Source organism: Lissotriton vulgaris, unplaced genomic scaffold (assembly GCF_964263255.1).
Source record: "Lissotriton vulgaris unplaced genomic scaffold, aLisVul1.2 SCAFFOLD_602, whole genome shotgun sequence".
In the NCBI taxonomy this organism is placed as follows: domain Eukaryota; kingdom Metazoa; phylum Chordata; class Amphibia; order Caudata; family Salamandridae; genus Lissotriton; species Lissotriton vulgaris.
In genome coordinates, this window is record NW_028249084.1 from 1 (window position 1) to 8,025 (window position 8,025).

The 8,025-nt window shown below is 41.6% G+C and overlaps 1 pseudogene; it reads left to right on the forward strand.

Annotated features, from left to right (window-relative positions):
* The first annotated feature begins 5,016 nt into the window (after nt 1-5,016).
* LOC147663701 (E3 SUMO-protein ligase KIAA1586-like) lies at nt 5,017-7,309 on the forward strand (annotated as a pseudogene).
* The last annotated feature ends 716 nt before the right edge of the window (nt 7,310-8,025 follow it).

The window sequence follows — 8,025 nt, forward strand, 5'->3', positions numbered from 1 at the left end:
GTTGTCCCCACGAGGCAAATGCAATAGCATTTAAAATATTATACATCAAGCTGCAGTTCACCTCATGGTCCCTAGATGTCCCTGATGAGGCAAATGCAATAGCATTTAAAATATTACACATCAAGCTGCAGTTCACCTCATGTCCCTAGATGTCCCTGATGATGGAAATGCAATAGCATTTAAAATATTATACATCAAGCTGCAGTTCACCTCGTCGTCCCAAGATGTCCCTGATGAGTAAAATTCAAAAACATTGAAACCCTTTCATGAATGCAAAAAATTATGCTAAGCTCTCATAATGCTTTGCAGGGCCTTTTAGTTGTATTTTTGCCCAATACTGTGCTTGGGGTGGTTCTAAGAGAATGGGACCTCCACTGAATTACTATTTAAAGGGAGCAGGAATGTATAGAACCTGGGAAGAAAAAACAACACTCGTGACGGAATGCCCCCAGCGATTGTCACGCCCCCAGCACACACCCACAGCACAATGAAGACACGCCCACAAGGGACTACTTTGCTGGCACGGTTCTTTTACATTTTAAATGTATATGGTGGGCGTCTGCATAGCCTATGTCCTCCTGCTGCAACTGCCCTTTCCAATGCTGTATTGGGTGTTGTGATTGGTGCTGTGGTTCCCGAGTTTACCTGGCCAAAAGGTGCAAGTTCTCTCTTTATAATAGTAGTAGAGATCAAGCTGCAGTTCACCTCGCCGTCCCTAGATGTCCCTGATGATGCAAATGCAATAGCATTAAAAATATTATACATCAAGCTGCAGTTCACCTCCTCGTCCCAAGATGTCCCTGATGAGTAAAATTCAAAAACATTGAAACCCATTCATGAATGCTAAAAATTTATGCTTAGCTTCTCCCATAATGCTTTGCAGGGCCTTTTAGTTGTATTTTTGCCCATAACTGTGCTCGGGGTGGTTTTAAGAGTATGGGACCTCCACTGAATTACTATTTAAAGGGAGCAGGAATGTATAGAACCTGGGAAGAAAAAACAACACTCGTGACGGAATGCCCCCAGCGATTGTCACGCCCCCAGCACACACCCACAGCACAATGCAGACACGCCCACAAGGGACTACTTTGCTGGCACTTTTACATTTGAAATGTATATGGTGGGCGTCTGCATAGCCTATGTCCTTCTGCTGCAACTGCCCTTTCCAACGCTGTATTGGGTGCTGTGATTGGTGCTGTGGTTCCCGAGTTTACCTGGCCAAAAGGTGCAAGTTCTCTCTTTATAATAGTAGTATAGATTCGGAAAATCAATTTTCCCAAATATTTTTTATTTAATTTCCCACTTTACACTTCTTAAATGTTGGCATGTATGTGTGTGCTATTATGTGAAATGGCTATTTCAGATCTTATGTACCTAAAAAATAAATACAGAAATTGATTGAAAAATGTAACATCTGGCCTGAGGAGTCAACTTTCCGAAATAAAATCAAACATTGAAAAGTTAGTCGCAGCACCAAACTTCCCATTAAGTTGTCTTTTTTTACATATTTTTTCAAAATAAAATAAAATATTTTGTAATTCGAATATTTTGTTTGGTGTGTACTTTTTGTGCATTTAAATTTACAAATTGTTAGCTGGAACCACAGCTTTCAGTAGTGATTCAGTGGGGGTCCTCCGGATGTCAAAAGGTTGGGAGCCACTGATGTAAAGCGCTCCAATTCCTTCCGATCAAGTTCAAGCTATGCAAAGCTGCACAAAAACATAGGGAATGAGTGCCATACCACAGGTCATCACTAGAGGTCCCAAATCAAGTCAGCCAGGCACCACACTGTCTACCCCACAGAGGTGCAGTGCCAGAGGCTCTCTGGGACCAGTGGAGTCCTGCAAGGGTGCTCTGGTCACTACTATTGATAATTACCTGTTCCTAATGATGCATTATTGCCCGTGATGATTTGTGGTTGCTGTGGAGTAGCCTGACCTCTAACTGCAAAAGAAAGCCAGGTAATGTCATCGATAAGTGAGTCATTACTTAACCAAAGCGTCTGAATTTCCTCACCTTCGCATACACATCTGCTAACATCGAGATAGTTGTAACAATAAACCTGTCTCAACTAATGTTAACAATTTCATCGGACTTTGCTTCTGCAAAGATCCTTCAAAAATTGCGGATTAATTCCGGTTGACAATCATCGCCACACAATGTGCTAATGACTGTCAACAGGTAACGGAACAGATATCCTGGTTCGAATAGATAATGATGTTGATCTCGGCGTGCTGAAAATAAAGAACGCTTAGGAAAATGATGGTAACTTTATAAACATTTCTACAAGTAAAAATGTAATGCTATTTTAGCAAAGCATGTACACACGGAAACTACTTCTGATTCTCACAGCTCAAAAGACTCCTTTACTCATGAAAATGAAACGGAAGTGATTGCGGCTCTACTAAGGCTTCTGGGTATGCAAATTACAACAAAACAGCTGGCTGTTGTCAGGCAGACTGCCCTCTAGTAACCGCGGTTAGTACTGCACCGGACGCTCGGTTGTCGTGTTCCATTGCATTCCTCCTTCAATCCACTCCGTTCCACTCCACTCCACACAACGCATGCACACACCCTCTCCCTTTTCTCTCTCACTCGCACACACCCTCTCTTTTTTATTTTATTTTATGTGTTTTTATATAGCGCGGACTTTACCCGAAGGTGTCAGAGCGCTTCACAATAGGAACAGTACTGATACATGAGGAGAAGATTACAAGTGAGCAAATTACAAAAGCAAATGTTAAGTTACACGAGGCAAAAGTGACAATTGTGAGCAAACAAAATACAAGAAGCAAAAGGTACATTACAGGAGGAAAAAGGGATGTGTGCAGGTTACAAAAGCGTACAAAGTACAAGTAGAGGTATAATACTGCAATAAATGGCAGACACTCAAACACAAGAGCAAACGTTACGTAGGCAATGGTGGCACTTGTGCAAGTATCTAAAGCAAACAAAATGTAAGTATCGTAGCAAACAGTATGTTACAAGAGAAAAGTGACGTGTGCATGTTACAAAAGAGTACCAAACACAGGTAGAAGGATAATACTGCAATAAATGGCAGACACTCAAATTACAAGAACACATTGGGAAGGCACTTCTATAGTCATGGAGAATATAATTTTCTATAATGGAAGGGCGTGAATTAAATTTGGAAGCGTCTTTGAAGGAGGGGAACTTTGAGGTCAGTTTTGAAGGCCTGGGAGGAGGTGGTGGTCCGGAGCTGAGGCGGAACTGAGTTCCAGATTCTCACTGCGCAGCCTGAAAAGCCACGGATAAATACCGTGCATTCTTGCCCTTTCCCTGTGATACAGGGCAGTGCAGCAAAGTAACATGCTGTGCTGCCCTGCACCACCATTCCCATAAATATGCCCTTAAGCTCAAAAACTTCATGGTCTCTCTGCTTCATACACAATCCCTTTTAGCATGTGCCGCCTGCTTTGGAACCACTGCAATTATGCAGCAAAGGAGGACAACATAATGTTGGAGGTATGACTAAATTATGAAGCAAAAAAAGACTGCAGGGTTATATAGTACATTTTCTGGTACTTTATTAATTTGACATTTTTACACATACTAACAGTCTCTGGAAAGCTTTCACCTCATTAATGCCAGTGTAACATGCCAATGCAGCGGTGAGAAAGGTGACCAGTCAACCTTTGCACACGGCCTTCCACTCCACATCAACACAATTCACGTTGTTTAGTACCTTTTCATCCGTTTGAGCTACAAACAAACTTTTTTGATAAAACCATCAGATTATGCGGCAGATGTATCATGTGGAAAAATACGGCAGAGCTATAATTATGTGGAAAACATCTGCAAACTGGGATATTTTACCATTCATGTTTGAACATCTAATGCTGGCCTTGTGCATAGGACTACAACTCTGCTTTGCTTGAGTGTCACAGAATGACCTAGTCAACAGTGCTCCCAGCACAGAAAACACTGACAATTAGGTAAAAGTGTTAATTAAATGTAACTAGTATGCACACACTGCCTCGGCTAACTAAAATGCTTTATGCCAGAACTTATCAACTTATTATGTTCCATGTCTGGTTTCCCAGCTGCTATAAGATGTGTACTGCAGTATGACATCTAGGGGGGTTTACTTGGCCATCCAAGTAGTCCCTGCTTTATTAGAGGGTGCAGAGCTCAATAGTTAGAATAGTGGTCTTTAAACCAGGATTTACCGGTGTCTTGCAGTTTTTTTTGTGCCTGAACTTAGTTATGGAACAATTTAAAATTGAGCAGTTTCCATTCTGTAGATACCAGTGAAAAATGATCAGTATTTTCTGGCAAATTCATGTTAACTTGTATTTACCATTCCCTTCTTTATTTGAAAGATTTCTCAGATCGTGCTGTTACAGACACTCACCAGAAACCGGAGCATGGTGTTTCTGTTCTCAAACCAGAAAGACCGGTCATCATCAAACCACGGCACTGCAAGGCCAGAGAGGGATCAGGTTTACTGCTAGATCGAAGGCAAATCAGTGTCACTGCATAGGCCGCAAAGCACAGTTGTCACAGAATCTCGGAAGTAGGGGTGCTTCCTAAATCTCTTCCAACCTGCCACATAAATTGCTGCTTACCCAGAAGCTTCGCAGTATTCGACTATCTTCAATTCAACATCACGTTTTAAAGAGGTAAAGACCCTCAGCCAGGTTCTGAGACAATCCAATGTACTCCCTCACATTTATTGGGACCTGCTCATTGATACAAACGAAGTAGCATTTAATTCCCCCATTATTCCATTGCATAAATGCATGTAAAAATATTTTTCAAGTAAATGCCTTAAGTGTGGGCTGACACATTTTAATTTACACCTTGGTTTTCATTGTCAAACGGCTAATATTCAATATAGTTCTTACCGTGGAATTAAGAAATGAAAAGGACTCTTTCTTAAATTGTCTTGTGGGCAATCCCAATTCGTACCGACAGCCAGCATTTAAAATAAATCATGAGTTTTGGTACAGTGCTTCTTTTTAAATGTATGCATTTACACAATTATTTATGCAGATGCTTCAGTGGCTGCAGGAGAAAAATGCTCCAGCCACATCTCGCGAAACACAGAAGTCCCCAGGCTCCAGATCGGAAGGACCAATGGCAAAAGCAAATCAGGGTTTTGAAAGGCAAACAAGTGAAAGTGTCAGGATGCCCGAGAAGAGGAGAAGAGTCGATTCTGAAGACGAAGTATTGATAGATGGCTGTGGCACTAACGACAGTCCCATACTCCTCCAAGGAAATGTGGTGGAGAGTATGGATCAAATTGATCACCCAGCCTGCTGGTCTATTGAACAACTTGAAATGAAACGTACAGAGTATCCATGGCTCTTATTTTCCAAAGGCAAGCTTGGATGTAAAGTGTGCAAGAAGGTAAATCTTAAAACAGAAACAAGTCAAGGTGTGCATTTTCCCATGGAATGGGTAGATTGCTTGGTCATTCCATATGGCCCTTCTAAAGACAAGCAGCAAATTTCTCTGCGGAAAAACATATCTCGTCATAAGAATAGCTCCTGTCATCTTAAGGCATTATCTATTTTAGAGCAGAGGGCCCGTGAAAGTATTCCACAGTACAATTTGAAAATGCAAATGAAAGTACAGGAAGAGACATGCCGTGTATTCAGAACTGCATACAAAATAGGCAAACATGAGCGCCCTTTTTCTGATATGCCGTTGGATATTGATGTTCAAAAGATGAATGGTGCAGACTTGGGCAGAGTCTTGCATTCAGATCACAGCTGTGCTGACATAATAGACCATATTGCTGCTACAATGAGGTCAAGGCTGGTTGATTGTATCTTGCAGAATGAACCAAAAATAAGCCTCATGATAGATGAATCTACCACAGTTAGTAAATTGACCACACTAATTATCTGTGTAAGAGCGTGTATTGATAAACACGATGAGCCACTGACCTTTTTCTTAGACCTTGTTGAGCTGCCAAGCACAGCAGCAGATACAATCTTAGATACCTTACTTGCATGCTTACAGAGACATGGTTTTACTGATGAGTATTTAAAAATGCATTTGGTTCAGCTTGTAACAGATGGGGCTTCCAACATGATAGGTAGGAAATCCGGTGTGGCAACTCTTCTGAAACTGAAATATCCACAGTTGAGTGTATGGCACTGTGCTAACCACAAGCTGGAGCTTGCCGTGTGCGATGTTTGTAAAGAAGACACAGGCATTAATCAGCTCAAAGTTTTTTTTGATAAACTTTATACCACCTACCATGCCTCTCCGAAAAATCAGAGAGAGCTTGGGGAATGTGCTCTGGAGGTAGAAGTAAGACTTCTGGCAATTGGAAAGGTGCTAGATGTACGTTGGGTGTCCTCAAGTGAAAGATCTGTGAGAGCTGTTTGGAATAACTACAGAGCACTTACTAAACATTTCATGGAATCTTCCAAAGACTCAACGAGGAGTGACATTGAGCAGAGGAAATATGCTGGTTTAAACCGTTTATTAACCTCCCTGGTGTTTGTTGAAAATATGGGCATATTATATGATGCGCTCACAGAATTGGGTGACCTATCCAGAAGGCTGCAGCGGCGTGATATGACCATATATGAGGCCGATCGCTCAATACAGATGCAGATTTTGGTGTTTGAATCAATGGCTGATGCACCTGGGCCCTTTGCTACAACTGCATTAAATGCTGCTGAACGGATGCAGTTTGATGGTGTAGGACTGCAACAGAACAAAGGCTGTGTTAGCATCAATAGGGCACAGTTCTTTCGGAGCTTAGCAAATAACCTGCGAAAAAGGATGACAATGTCTAATGCATCAAATGTTTCGAGATGCACAACCACAAACAATGACCAAATCGAATACAAAGAGTTAGTACACAGAATGAAACTCCTACAACCAGTTTATTGGCCAGATCCAGTAGACATCTTATACGGTGAGGGAGAATTACAAAACCTTTGTAGCAGGTTGCATGTATTTGATACTAGGCAGTACATCCTTGGTTTCAGAGAGTACAAACAAAATAAAAAATTGCATCCCTGAAAGCCTGAAACCATTAGTGCACATTATAAACACCTTTTTTACCTCAACTGCTGAATATGAACAGGGCTTTAGTGTAATGAATGATGTGCTCACACCACTGCGGAACAGAATATCAATAAATCGTCTGTCTTCTATTATGTTCATAAACATCGTGGGGCCTCCTGTCATAGAACTTAAACCTGAATTTTATGTTCAGAAATGGTTAGAAAAAGGGAGGAGAAGTGCCAATGAAAGAAACTGCATGGCTCGGAGACAAATGGCTTATGATTCCACTTACAAGCGTATTTGGAATATTCTGTGATTTGAAACATGTCCCACATTGTAAATGAATTAAATATAAACAACTTATATATTAAACCTCAAATAAACGTGTGTCGATTGTTTGAATTAAATAACGTTATAAGTTGTAACTGGTCAGTGATATGTCAAATGCACTAAAAATTGGCATGTTTTGCTATTTTTAGCCACACCTCCGACTCCGCCCACTAATCCAATCCTCTGCTTATTCCCGCCCCCTGAGTCTCCGCCCACAGTTTCCCTACTTTTTTTTCCCCACTTTGACCACTGGGTTCAAGCAGTAAATTTTCCGCATTACGTGATGGTCTACAGCCTCCAGAGAGTTTCAGTTTATTCGCGAGGTAGCGAGGAGAGGAGGAGTGCAAGCCTTTGTGGGTGGTACAGGCAGTCTTGTAGATAGATCTTGCCTCAATGGGAAGCCAGCGGAGGGTGGATAACATGGTGTGATGTGTTCGCTTCTTTTGGCCCCATAAATGAAACGAGCTTCTGAATGGAGAACAGATTTAAGAGGGGCACAGGTGGGATTTGGGGAGGCCAGTAAGAAGAGAATTGCAGTAGTCCACTCTGGAGCGGACCAGTGATTGGACCAGGGTTTTAAGGTCTTGCTTCGGGAAGAAGCGACAAATTCCACAAAGAAGGAGCAGTTGGTATCGAGCAGACTTTGCAATGGAATTGATGTGGGAGATTAGATTGAGTTTTTTGTCGAGTATGACACCAAGG